Genomic DNA, 15,269 nt, shown 5'->3' with positions numbered 1-15,269 from the left:
ACCCAGTCCCTGAGCGGAGAAAATCTCCGACCCAGGCGGGAATCGAACCCGGGCCGTTAGGATTGACGTTCTGTCGCGCTAACAACTTTTTTTTAAATCTCATTTTGTTCGCTTTCGTTCGTTGCATCTGCTCGGGGAGGACGTCGTGACATCCGTTTTAAGTTGGTTGTTGATCTATTATTTCAGTTTTTTTGTTACGGAGGGCAACTAACCCTCTGACCGAACACGCTGAGCTGCCGTGCCGGCAGACCACTCAGCTACCGGGGGCGGACTTAAAACGAGCGTTTGGCATCATAGGCGGGGAGGCCCCTTGCGCGGCAGGTCCGGCCGCCTTGGTGCAGGTCTCATTACATTCGACGACACATTGGGCGACCTGCGCGCCGGATGGGGATGAAATGATGAAGAAGACAACACAACATCCAGTCCCCGAGCGGAGAAAATATCCGACCCAGTCGGGAATCGAACCCAGGCCCGGAGGACGGCAATCCGTCACGCTGACCACTTTTTTTTTTTTTTTTTAATCTCAATTTGTTCGTTTTCGTTAGTTGTATCTGCTCAGGGTGGACGTCGTAAGACACCCGTTTTAGTTCGTTGTTGATCCATCAACTCAGTTTTTTTTATTACAGAGGGCCCTCTGACCGAACACGCTGAGCTACCGTGCCGGCTTGGGACAACACAACACCCAGTCCGCGACCTGCGCGCCGGATGGGGATGAAATGATGAAGAAGACAACACAACACCCACTCCCCGAGGGGAGAAAATCTCCGACCCAGCCGGGAATCTAACCCAGGCCCGGAGGACGGCAATCCGTCACGCTGACCACTCAGCTATCGGGGCGGACATGATTCTGGTTGGGTGGTGTAGATTAGCATTGTACTCAAACGCATCCAGTTACGCCCATCTACATACTCTACAGTCGCAGTGCATCTGCTCCGTTTTCTGTATGTCTGTGTCTGTCAAAACAGGGAAAACAGGAACTTCCGATTTACGACTCGGCGCAGCTGAGATTTAATTCAACTTTCAACCATATGAGCGTCCGACAGCTCAGCCATTGCCCACAGCGCAAGCGCGGAAGGCCTTCCAGCGGCTCCCAGCAGGAGGCACTAGGAGGACCGCTTTCCTCCAACTGCGAGCGCCTTCCTGTGCGGGCGTATTGCCTCCTACCGGCCTTATAAATTTAGACTCCTCCACGTGAGTATCATTAATCGCGCCTTGCAGCAGTGGAGCATCAGCTACCCCAACTGAAGATGTCGAGCAGTTGCGTCGATGAAATATTGCACGATTTAGACGGTACGATCTGGCGGCAAACCAGCGAAGTGTATTTGCAACCAAACCTGATTTGCATCCTCGTAGTAGCATTACTAGCGCCACTCTTAAGCAGTTGGAGCGAAATTTGAATAGACATCATTTTTCAGATGTAGAAACACGCCTACTAACTTTCGTTTATGCCGCACAACGTTCACTGCTGACTAATCAGTCTTTATGACATTTTAACTTACACTTGAGAATGACTGTAATGCCGAAATCATGATTGTGTGAAATAAATCAATAGTAACTTACAGTCTAATAGCGGAGATTTCTTTCAAAAGGTTGGATATCTAGTGGCAATGCCGCAGGTCCGCAGTTATACTTGCGAACTCGTGTACTCGCTCTCCTTTCTGACAAAGAACATCTTGAGTGTGAGGTCGCAAAACGCCAATGGTGTTTACGGCATTCGACGCCCCACACATTGTCTACCATGCAACCAAAATGTTGGCTGCTAATGGCAACAGGGGGCGGGACTGAAGGTATATTTAGTGAGCACAGCATGAGGCTACAGAGCGTAGTTTAACTGTTTAGTAAGTAACTCCCAATAGTACTGGATTTACATATAGGCCGACTAGGCACGGGCCTATGGGCGGCACCTAAAGAGGGGCCGTATTTTGTGGCTCTATTCTTATTTCACCCCTTTACATTTTATAATAGCTGTGCTTACAAACGACAAAATTGTTTTAATATTGTTAAACAACTTGCAATAAGCCTTAAGAAGGAAATTCGACAATACAAGCTTGGAAATATACATAGTTTACTTGTTGACTGAATGGAAATTTAACATTGGGTTTCTGTCTGGTATCATCTTCATGACTGTTCAAAATATTTTGAAGTAAGCTGTCAGGGCGGCAATCTACACTAAAATGTTTGAAACTTTACATTATTCCGAGAATGTTGTCGGCTTCTACTTAACCCCACCATATTTTCCCCGTGAAAATACCGGGACCCCTGAAAAGCTGTGATAAACTAATCAGTAGTTTCTTAAATACTGTAACATGTGTGGGCCTCAGTGTGTAAAATCCGACTCTACTTACATTTCTTGTAGAAATTACGGGGAAGTATCATGTCAACCCTCCATTATTGTAATTAAAGTGAAAGCTCTGTGGTCTTCAGTATCTGAGCTTTGATTTAACGACATCCGTTTAACAAAAGATGTTCATACTGGGAATGTTTTACATTTGTAAACACATGTTTATACGGAAATAACATAAGCAGAATATCTAATAATGTGTGAAATACACTTCACAACAGTTTAAAAATTTTATTTATTTATTTACTTAGTTACTTTTTTGGCGAAAAAGGTGGAAGAAAGCAACTTTCGTTTGTCTCGTTTATTGTGCTGCTGCCTGCACGATATCAAAGTTCCCAGTCTGTACAATCGAATAGTATGTGCCAGTGCAAATTTCATATTCAACTTCTAACTACGCTTTTTTTTCCTTAGAGGAAAGGCTGTTTTTATTTTATGTTGGAACAAGAGGTGCATTTGCGTGTAGACATAGCAGCAGTATTCACACACATCAACTGCAAACAAGACTACTCAAACTTTGTAGTCTGTCATAAGAATAAGTGGGATAAGAGTCGATCCAGCACACCTCACTGCAAGAAATGGCAAAAATTATTTGCTTTTTAAATTAGAAAGACAGTGTCAAGAATGTTCAGAACATATTTGGATCCCAGCTAAAATTCCGGCGACGCGGGAAACAGAAGCCAAAAAAGGGAGTGTCCCGTTTCCTTTACGAGACGAATTCCAGACGGGAGGTGTGCTTCTACTGTGTTTACTGACAGCAGAGAAACAGGCGACAATGAAATTAAATTATTCTGCATTGTCGTTTTTTCATAACACAGATACGTCGATTAATCCAAGTTGGTCAGTTCATTGTTCCGTATTTAAAGGAAAAATCGTTGTGTTTGTGTGCTGTGTTTGAAGTAAACAACTTTGTGCTCATGTGCGGTGTAGTACAATTGGAACTGGATATAGTCTGTCTTTCTTTCCTTCTACATTTTTTTCTGTTTTGACTGTTGGTTAAAAATTTTTAAGTGCCTTAATATGAATAACAGTGAATAAAGCAAAAGTGCAAAATGAAGCGGGGCGGCATTTCGGAAATTATCGAAGGAAAGGTGAGAACGAGAAAGCCAATGTTCTAACAACGCTTGGCAGAGTAGATAAATTTTTCGCAAAAATGTTACTGGTTCGACTTCGAGTTCAAATAGTACGTATTATATTTCTGGCACTGCAGCTGTTGTAAAAGAAGTAAATACAGACGAAACAAAAGTTGAAAATGAAGAAAAGCAAATTGTTCCTGATTTCGAGTTTCACGAAAAACTAAGTGTCGAGTCAGAGATTGCAAAAAGAAATACCTTGTTAGTGATGATCGTGCAGAATGGTGTGTCAATGAATCAACAATCGACATTCTTTTACAACGTGGCATTAATCAAAATTGTAATGATGATTTTTCTAATTCAAGAAGATCAATAGACGATAAAACCAGATATTTGAACAAAAATGTATTTTACCGTAAACTTTTCAATGGTGAATCAACTTTGTGATTTTCTAGTATACTCATGTAGCACCGGTGCTGTTTTTTGTGCACCATGTAAATTGTTCGGAGGTAAGGCTGCGATTGCTACTAATGGTATTTGTAGATTGGAAAAAATATTTCTAATATTTTATCTCATCATGGGAATTCACTTGAACACAAAAATTCTGAGTTATCACTCTTAACAAGAAAAAAATTACTTGGAACAATAGATAACCATTTCGAGCCATATGATGAGACAGAAAAAATGTATTGGCACAGTGTGTTGAAAAGGGTGTTTCAGTAGTGAAGAAGCTAACAAATCGAGGACTTACCCTACGTGGACACGTTGAAAGATTCCATTCATAACATAATCGTCAATTTATGATGTTTCTTGAACTTATAGCCGAGTTTGATCCTTTTCTCGCACAGCACATTGAACGATATGGAAATCCAGGGCAGGGACATACAAGTCACCTTTCTTCAACGAACTGTGATGAAATAATAGAGCTTCTTTCTGAATGAATAAAAAGAATAATCATAAGTGAAATAAAACAGGCCAAACATTTCTCTATAATAGTAGATTCTACTGTGGACATTTCACATATTGATCAATTATCTTTCATATTAAGATATGTGAACGAGGATGATAAACGTGTTGAACGTTTCCTTCTGTTTTTACCACACCCGGGATACAAGTCCGAAAACTTAGCTGAGGCCCTACTAAAAGTCCTGTCTACAAATTCCATTGATATTACTGACTGTAGATGCCAATCATATGACAACGCAAGCAATACGTCAGGAACCTACACTGGTTTGCAGGCACGCATCACAGAACGAAATCCGAAAGCGCATTATGTGCTTTGTGCAGCACATTCATTGAAATAGTCGGCACTAGTGCTGCAAGCTATTGTCGGGAAGCATATTCATTTTTCAATGTAGTGCAAAACCTTTACATTTTTTTCTCTCCTTCTACACTGTGCTGGGATAAACTTCTTTCTTTGATGAAACTAGGAAGCAAAACGGTAAAACGTTTATCAAAAACACGTTGGTCAGCAAGAGAGAAACATGTATAAGTCTATATGAAAACTGGGAGGGCGTTATCAATGCCCACAAACATATTGCCAATAATACGTTTCAAAAACCACTTGTGCGAAATGAGGCTTCAGCTTTATTGAATCAATTCAGCAGACTAGAAACAGTATTCATGATGACAGTTTAGGACATATTCCAGAGATTTAATAGTGTAAATCCGAAATTGCAAAGTGCAAATATTTATACTAAAATAGAGCATGAATTACATGAATTGCATATATTTGTGGCATGTTCGACTATTATGAAAATCAGTCCGTGGAGGTTGTGATTTATATAGACAATGAATGCACCCATGAAATATCACGAAAACGCAAACTTCATGATGACGAAGAAGCGGACTCTTGTTGAAGTTTTTCTGACTGGAAGGGAAAAATATAGAGTCGAAACATTTCTCCCAGATTAGTGATGAGAAAGGAAAGCCATAGAACACAGTTGGACTCCACAGTTTTCAGTAACATTATGAACAGTACACCTTATGATGTTGCTGTATGTCCAGCAAAACTCCAAGCGTCATAGGACACAGATTTAGAGCCTTCCTTCCCTAGTGAATGTGTACATTTCGCGGAGCTTTTGAAATCTTCTGAGATTAGTGATATACCAGTCGAAATGAGTAAATTTTTAGGAAAAGAGAGGTTCCAGTCCGTGTTTCCGGATGTTGACACTGCTCTTACAATATTTCTATGTATGGCACTTACAAATTGTTCAGAGATTGAACACCTTGTCCATTCTTCACATCGAAGACGACCTCCTTAACTGATAACCATCTGAACTATGAAGATATGATCAATGAGTTTTCTCCGTCAAAGCCAGACGCAAACTTTTGAACTATGAAGATATGATCAACGACTTTTCTGCCGTCAAAGCCAAACGCAAACTTTGTTGAGTGGTGAGTTTGTTTATTTATTCATATTAGTTTTAAAAATTTAAGATTACAATGTGATTCTTATTATAACTTAGAGCACATTCATTGGATTTACAAACTACGTATTACTGTCATGCTGTCTCCAGTGAAACGTAAGTAAAGGAAATCATTCTCCAAGGAGCAGGTGCCAGACAATTATGTACATGGGAGATCATCTGCAGCATAGTTAAGCAAAGAAAGAAAAAAGAAAAAACCAACCATGAACAGATTTTGAAAAATAACTGCGGCTATTCGACGGAGGGCAAAGTACACTTGTTACAAAAACCGGCGTACGTGCTTTTCAAGGATGCTCGATAGGCCTACAGTTTATAGGATGCGAGTGATAATGACATGCTATATTATGAACATCAAGTCGTACATGACAGACTACAGTGATTTCAAGGGAAGCAGTGGATGGTTGCATAAATTCAGACAGTGCTACAAAATTGGAGGACGAAAGATAACAAAACTTCAAACAAATCGTCAACTTGACGATTTACAGCAAACAGCGGAATTGGCCTGAAAATTTGTAGATGAGATAAGCAAACATCCCATCGTCCAGTGAGGGACTTGTTTTCATCTCTGACCAATCTGAACTGAAGAGATACTGCACATAAAAGGAACCCTGGAAATTAGAGGTACCAAGGGAGTTGTATGGAGATCAATTAACATTAATGCTTTTAATGCATTCGCATACAATTATGCCGACTGTTAATCTGAATGATAAAGTGGCTGGAAAGTTATTTATTGTGCTGCAAGAAGTTAGAGGTGCTCTGCCCCCTATGATTCTTTCTTGTGTGGGTGATCTTGGAAGGGCATGTAATTCGCCTTCTCCGTTGTTCTTCAATCTTTCTGATTATTTCGCTATCCGGTGCAGTAATTTGGAAAATATGTTTCGTTATAAAGTCGCATAATAATTCTCGCCGTGAAACAGCGTTGCGACTATAGCAATATACGCAAGCGGAAACTATGCCACACAATATTAATAAAATATTAGTAACGTGAAACACCAAACTAGCTGGAACAACGAGAAAAGGCGCGTACATTCGCATGTGAGTGGGCTGTCTAATAACTACTACATTTGGGGATGACTGTAAGAAATTGTAATTATTGTAAAGTCACCCATCTTTGATGAATATACGGGAGAAGGAGGCGCACGTATCTTCTTAGATTTAGCTTTCCTTGTGGCTTGGTTGTAAAGAATATCGGTTATGGTGAAAATAAGAATGAGATAAAAATTATAACAAAAAAATCAGACTGTTACAAAAAGAGAATTGATGAAGATTGCCGGTATTCGTGTCGCGGCAAATGACCAAATAAAAAAAATGAAAATGGCGGCCACAAAGGAAGAACAGATCGTGTTCACCTACCTCCATTGTTGTACTGCGCCGTCGCGGAGATCGCAACTGCTAGTGGCCGTCTCGTAAAAATAATAACAATATTGGTCCAGGAGAATGTGTTATTAGGTTTCCATAAATAACGATAAATGCAGAGGTTTCGTTTTGAATTAAACTGGTGATTATTCAAATAAACTTTCATATAGTACCAAGTTTTACACATACGTCCGCACTTTATGACGAACAAGAACTGAAAAGAAGACTACTACTAAAGCTAATAATTGAAGAGCGTAATTATGTCATTGTCCTCAGAGTCTATCAATGCTCTTAACTTTGATTGACCGATCGATGTCTGGAAAATATTTTTCATTTTGGTTTATCAAGAAATACTGGTATTGAAAAAGTATTTACGTCACTGGAACCAAGAGTGGGAAAATGGGCAAATGATAATCACAACTATGGTTTGAGTAACTATGGTTGATCAACAGTTGGTCAAAATAACTTGCTTTTGCTTGATTTCTGGTCTGCATATGAAAATCATACTCCTTTAGAGCAATTTATCTCTCCTGGAAAATTCATACCATCTGGAATCACTGAACAAATTCAGTCTCTGATTTTTTTTCGTGCCTATAAAACATGGTACATGTCTGCAGCTATGTGGTAAAGCAAAGTCAGTTTCACAATAAGCTCCATGACAGGCTGTTCGACACTGACAAGCTAAATGATGAAAACTTGAGAAGAAGGTACGTGATAGAAATTTCAAATAGGTTTGATGCTCTCAGGACACACGAAGATCAAGACGAGGATGTAAATAAACAGTGGATCATTGTGAGGAATATTATCAAAGAGGCAGCGAAGGTCACAATAGGTACAATTAAGAAGAACAGGAGGAAACTGTGGTTTGATGAGGAATGCAAGAAATTGGTAGAGGAAAGGAGAAAAGCGCGATTGGATTGGGATAGAATGGGAGACAGAAAACGAGAGGAGTTCTTGAACTTGAGAAGGGAAGTTGGTCGTAGGCTACAGGCAAAGAAGAAGGATTATTTGAACATTCAAATTACAAAAATGGAAACAAACAGTAAAACAAAAAACATTAGGGAACTTAACCTAGACATAAATGGGTATAGGAAGGGCTTCAAGGCAAGGACAAATGCACTTCAAGGGGATGCTGGGGGATTACTGACAGACCCCAGTGCTATATTAAGTAAATGGAGGGCGTATTTTGAGCATCTATTAAAAGTACACCAGGAAGCAGGAAATGAGCAGGTGTACGAAATACATACAGCAGAACCCCAGATACCTCAGCCAACATTAAAGGAAGTAAGAGATGCAATCAACAAATTGAAAAACCATACAGCACCAGGATCAGATTGCATAACTGCAGAATTAGTTAAAAATGGGGGACAGAAATTGGTGGAAGTAGTCCACAACGTGATAACTAAAGTATGGAACTCAGAGATGATACCCGAAGAGTGGCAGGAGTCGATTCTGATCCCAATTTTTAAGAAAGGTGACAAAATGGATTGTAGTAATTATAGAGGGATATCGCTATTACCAGTATGTTCAAAAATTTTCTCGAATATTCTGCTAAGCAGGCTTACACCATATGCAGATGAAATTCTGGGGGATTACCAAGCCAGCTTTCGGAGGAACAGATCAACTATAGACCAAATATTCACCCCGCATCAAATTTTGGAAGAGAAATGGGAATACAATAAACCAGTTCATAATCTTTTCATAGATTTTACAAAAGCATATGATTCAGTATTGCAATCAAAATTGTACAGAATTCTTTTGGAACTTGGAATACCAAAGAAGTATGTTAGACTTACAGAAGCGAGTTTGAAAAACACAAAAGGTAGAGTACGCGTGGGGAAATTGGAGTCAGAAGAATTTGTAATAAAGAACGGACTTAGCAGGGAGATGCCCTGTCTCCGCTACTTTTTAATTTAGTCCTAGAATATATTGTACGAATGGCAGCAGATAATTCAGAGGGTGTGGAGTTAAATGGAAATATCAAGATATTAGAGTATGCAGATGATCTAAACATCATTAGCGATAGGAAAGAATCTGTAACAGCAAATGCGAAGGCGTTAATCAAGGCTAGTGAAGATGTAGGTCTAAGGATAAGTGAAGACAAAACTAAATACCTGGTTACTACTAGAATGCCAACAGCAGTAGATCAGGAAATGTTAAGAGTTGGTGACATGCAGTTTGAAAAAGTGAACACATTTAAGTATCTAGGCGTGGACATCACTTCGAGAAATGAGATTGAATCCGAACTGAAGAAGAGATTACGGGTGGGAAATGCGTGCTACTTCTCACTGAATAGATTACTTTCATCACGGATATTGTCTAGGAATTTAAAGATTAGAATATACAAAACTATTAGTCTACCAGTTATGCTGTATGGGTGTGAGACTTGGTCTCACTGTGCAAAATGAAAAGCCGTTTCGAGTATTTGAAAACAAAATTTTGAGGAAAATTTTCGGAGCGAAAAGGGATGACATTAGTGGAGAGTGGCAAAAACTGCATAACGAAGAGGTTCACGAACTCTATTCAAGCCCTGACATAATCAGTATTATTAAATCACGTAGGCTGCAATGGGCGGGTCACGTAGCTCGAATGGACGAGGGCAGGGCAGCACGCAGAGTACTGGTAGGGTACCTAGAAGGAAAACGTCGTGTGGGGAGACCGAGGCGCAGATGGGAGGACAATGTGAAGGCTGATTTGAGGAACCTAGGTATTGAAAGTGAATGGAAGGAAATAGTCCAATACAGGGACAGATGGTGAAAATACGTTGCTGCGGTAATGGACTCTCGAGTCCGGTATGACCAGTGAGTAAGTAAGACAGGCTGTTTTGCATGCCATCCGTTCTCATCACCACATTACACCAATATGATTCTATATGGATTCGTTAAGAGTGGTTATCTAGCCGAACGCCCTGCATTGTTTATAACTCCCAAGGAGTTCAACTTCGATCTTGACAATGTGAACCTTTGTGATCACTGTGGAGCACCATTTTTCACTCGGTGTTCATTGTCCAAGTTAATGGTTTCCTGAATGTCGCCCATGTACATTGAGAAGTGTAATACACACATCCCATACAGGTTGATGTCTGCACCTCCTGACACTCATTTTCTGTCGCCTTCCTGCTGCACATGGCGAGTCATTAACAGCTAATACTTTTCATAATTGTCAACACAACACTTTCAACTGAGGGGTCGAGTCTCCGAGCAACGATGACGACACAGGACTCATCGGCAAGTTTAAAGCGAGTGTTCTGGGCTCATTTCTAATTTGTGAAGTCTGCCTCCATGTCTGATTCTGGGTTCTATCTTGGAAGTTGTAGAGAAAGGTTTCCTCTGAATTTTATGTTGGATGATCGGTTAGTTCACTAGATTATCTGTCAAAAGCTCATCTTCACCAAAAGTTGAAACAGTGTTGATCTGTTTACTGAATCACAGGTTTTCTTGGAGTCTATGAAAGTGAGCACGAAATTCTTGCATCTGTTTTTGATACACAGTCCAGATTTATATTAAAGATCTATTTCACGCATGAACTGCTCTTCAGAAATTTTGTTGCTTTTCCACCCTGTTCAGTAATGCTTTCTAGAATATCGTGGTCACTGGTAACATTTCTGATTTCTTGCAAGGCTCTGTCTGACTTATCTTCTATTAGCTGACAGCCCGCCATTGCCCGGGTATTCATTTCGATTTTCTAACAGAAAGAAACCAAAAAATGAGTTGTCTTTGTAATGTAATATTTAAGAAATTTTATTTCCATACAATGAAATATGCATAATACAAAAATATATAAGAACAGTATTTCGGACAGTTTCTGTACACTGGGCGCAGTTGCTTCGCGTATCTACAACGCGCTTTTGTAAACGTTTCGATAACAACGCCTCTCGATAGCTGTTCGCCTACAGTACGCGCTACGCAGTCGAAAGCTGTCAAAAGCACTGCCAGGTGTTATAACTTAAGCTGGCTCGACTATAGGAGTGTCTTAGTACTGAAAAATAAATGTATTAAAACTCCATGCGTCACGGGGCATTTCATGCATCTGTTTTTAACGTCATATTTCTTGAATTGTGTGTCGTACAATGATATACTTGAGTAGGCACTGTCTGCGAAAGATGCGAATAGAGTTAGTAGCAAAGCAGTCTGTCTTCTCCTTCCTCTCCATCCTAGGATAAAAAGCCTGTTTCCTTTACTTGGTACCCCTCAATCTACCCTGAGGTTGTCGCTCCATCTTTTTCCTTGGACGCCCAATATTTCTCTTACCAGCTAGTCACTTATTAAGATTTTCAGAATCTTCAGCTCATCCATCCTGTCTATCTGTTCGTTCCATTCATGCATTCTCTTCTGTACCTACTTACTAACACTTTACATTCTTTTCTAGTACTTTCACCTCTGTGTGTGTGTGTGTGCCCTGCAGTAATGGGAAAATAAGAGAAAGAGAACTGAAACAGACTTGCTTTTGCTTGATTCCTGGTCAGCATGTAAAAATGATACTCCTTTAAGAGCAAACTATCAATCTTGAAAAGTGTGTGATATTGCAATCCGTTCCACCTGGAACCAGTGGACAAATTAAGCCTCTGGATATGTTAATTTTCCTCATCTATAAAACATTATCACACTAGTTTCAGCTATGCCATAAACAATACCTTTGCATTCAAAACAGTTACATCATCGCATACACAGACACATTGATCTCTTCATTTTCTAGTGATTTTTTTTATCTTTATACAACTCTTGACTATTTAACCCATGAGTCCTTAGTTATGTTGTTCACACTCAAAATTTCGTTTCTTTCCTCTGCTGTCATACTCTCCTTTCGTTAACCTCTTTGTAAAACCATGGTGCTGTTTTCCTCTCTTACTTTACAACTTGTGTACCTGGTGTTCCTTGAGCTACTGCTTCAATGTTTTGATTTCCTTACAAGTCTGATCTCCATTATCCTCTGTATTAATGGACTTCTCTTTCACTATCTCTGCAAATCATTTCTGATCTAAACTTTTTGTGCTGTCATTCCACAACGGTTATTTTTCTTCTTTTAAGACTAGTTCTTTAGCAACTTTTTTCCCTCCTACACACAATCTGATTTTTTTGCCACAAGTAGGATGCAATCATTCCTGACATCTAGCTCTGACCAGGCATTAATGGTCCTGTTTGTAACAATGCAATCTATTTTAGATTTATGACTTTTTGTGTCCTGTGAAGTATTTATACTGCTCTTTGTAATCACAGAAGGTAATATTCGTCTTCAGTTTGCTGCTTGAGCATAATCTCACCCGTATCCTTTAGAAACTCTTATTAAATCGTTTACTCCAGGAATGACACTATTTCCAATATGATTACGATGAAGTCTGCTTGGGGGTATCAGACTGAAAACGTAACTTCATAAAAGACAAGGAAGTAATAAATTTAAATATCATACATGATGTAACAGTTTTTCAACACCTCTCACTGTTTACGTTTTTCTCCTGAATTACATCATGATTGATAGGTGGTTTTACACCTCCAGCAGTTGTTGGCTTACAGCAAGGGGTGTGTGAACCAAGTTTGAATGTAATCGTCCACACTTTTATAATGTGTGTGGATTTAAGTGCAGGATGTATTAGTGCTGAGGTTCATCTTTCTTGGAAACTGCTCCCCCATATTTTAGTTGAAATATCAGGAGGAAGTAGACAAAGCATTTCAGGTAATACAGGTAAAGAATATCATTAACTGTTGTCCAACTCACCATCTTAATTCACCATACACACTTGCCAAATGCAATGATATTAGGTAAAGAAAAGCAATAATAAAAATACAGGACATCAAGAAAAGTGCTCGAGTACACTGCACAACGCAGCTATAGTAACTTTTTCTAAAATCAAATTGTCTCCCACAACACAAATTTGAAATTTGGCTCAGTAGTTGAACTTCTGCGATGTCACCCCCAGGCGCTGCAATGCTTCAAACACCAAGATGTCGAGAAGTGCAAAAAAGGTTTTCCCAAAGGTTTAGTTTAGCCACCCACTAGAAAACCTGTAAGATTTCAATGCTAAGCGTTGCAGTTCTGACCATCACAGAAGTGTCATATGAAGGAGTGAAATGTTGGTAAGGAGGGGCATGACTTTCCTATGTGACATGTCCACAGTGGTGCTGGGCAGAATTATGGTGCAAGTAATTTTGTGTTAGTGTAACAACATTAAGCCACCTTACACAAACTTCTGAGTTCTGACCTTTTTGCTTGTGTTGTTGCTGTCAGAAGTGTCACTGAGCCCAAGGGTGACATTGCAGGGTGCCACACTTTTGCATGATGTGGGATTGTTGTAGGCACCTTTGAGCTAAATATCAAACTTCAGCCTTGCAGTGAGAGTTATGGTGGTTCAAAAACGTGTCCCTTTGTGTGTTTTTTTTTTTTTTTTTTTTTTTTTTTTTAAAGAAAAACTTATTTGTCAGTGGGCCAAAACATGAACTTTATCCAAATACAGTTTTTTTCCCAAAATCTGTACCTGGATGACAGTAATAATTAGAATTCAAAATGTGTTTCAAAGTAGCAGACTTTTGAAACAGGATGCCCCCAGACTCTCTGCCCTTCACCAGTTACAATAGTCCCAACAGCTAATAAGCAAATAAATGAAACATGTTTAGTGAATCTAGTATCCATTCTGAAATTAAATTGTTGGGTTTTCTCAAAATATGGTTATGTTCTATAATATATGGTAGAGTTTTCTACAATTACATAAATACTCTGCAAGCTATTCCACAGTGCATGGCAGACGGTATCCTGTGCCACTACTAGTCATTTTCTTTCCTGTTCCTCTTAAAAAGTAAACTGAGGGAGAATCTACAGTCAATAGGCCCCTGCACAAGCCTTTCATGTTACTTGTGCAAAATGTATGTTGACAGCAGCAGACACATTCAGCAGTCAACTTTGAATGCCAGTTCTCTCTTTTTCTCACTAATGTTCCACAAGAAGAACATAGTCTTCCCTCCAGAGATGCCCATTTGACTTCACAAAGCACCCCTAACACTTGTGTGAATACCAAATCTGCCAGTAACAAATCTAGAGACACTTCTGATTTGCTTTGATGTGTTCCTTTCATCCAACACGATGGGAATCCCTAACTCTCAAGCAGTACTCAGGAATAGGTTGCATCAATGTTCTATATGCAGACCCCTTTATAAATGCAACAGTTTCCTAAAATTCTCCCAATAAACTGAAGTCTAATGTTCGCCTTCACTACAACCATTCTAATGCACTCACTTTGCAATGTTACAACTACATATTTACACAAACACAAATGCATACATTTCAATGAAACAAACAGGAACAATAGCAAAGATATGACATCATTTTTCCCCATAACCACCATTTACTTCAAAGTGTTTGTCACTCGTAGGACGGACAAGTTTTTTAATACCTGTGTCATTAATGTCTACTGTTACATCCTTAAAACCACTCCATTTCCATTTTCACCTCATCACCACAAAAGTGTTTCCAGCCTAGTGTTGTGATGAAAGAGGCAGACTTACTTCATCAGCATTCAAGTCTCTTGAGGGTATCTCGGTATCGTGCACAATTGTTGTTTCGCCTCTCGACACAAAGAGCCCCTTTTCTTACCCAGAAAACAGTTGCCATAACTTTTCAAGCTGACTGCTGAGTTTTGAATTTTTTGTTGAAGACAACTGCAGTGCCACTGCACTTATTGTCACTTGTTCTGAGGGCCCTGTTTCACCCCCGTCACTATGGAGTCGTGATGAGTCTCAGTCACTTGCAAAACAATCAAGAAGCTCTCACATGACCTCGACTGTAGACTTTTGTGTTCTGCAGTAAGCATATTCAGAACCCATTGGACAAACAACTTGTCATGTCCTAGTTGATCACTCACAATTTCATGCACAATGATTCGAGAAACATCAGCACACAGTTTGTACAGGTCGCCAATGGGCACAGACAACTAAGAGAAATATGCTCTTGAAGCTTTTACACTAGATCAGTTACCATACAAAGGTGTTCACTTCTCTCTTCATCGTGAATTTCCATTCTTCCTGAAGTGAAATTCCATGCCAATTTTGTCACATGTTGATATTACATAACCTCCTCCCTATACAA

The sequence above is a fragment of the Schistocerca americana genome, chromosome 1 (assembly GCF_021461395.2).
Source record: "Schistocerca americana isolate TAMUIC-IGC-003095 chromosome 1, iqSchAmer2.1, whole genome shotgun sequence".
Taxonomy (NCBI): domain Eukaryota; kingdom Metazoa; phylum Arthropoda; class Insecta; order Orthoptera; family Acrididae; genus Schistocerca; species Schistocerca americana.
This window is presented reverse-complemented; position numbering follows the sequence as displayed.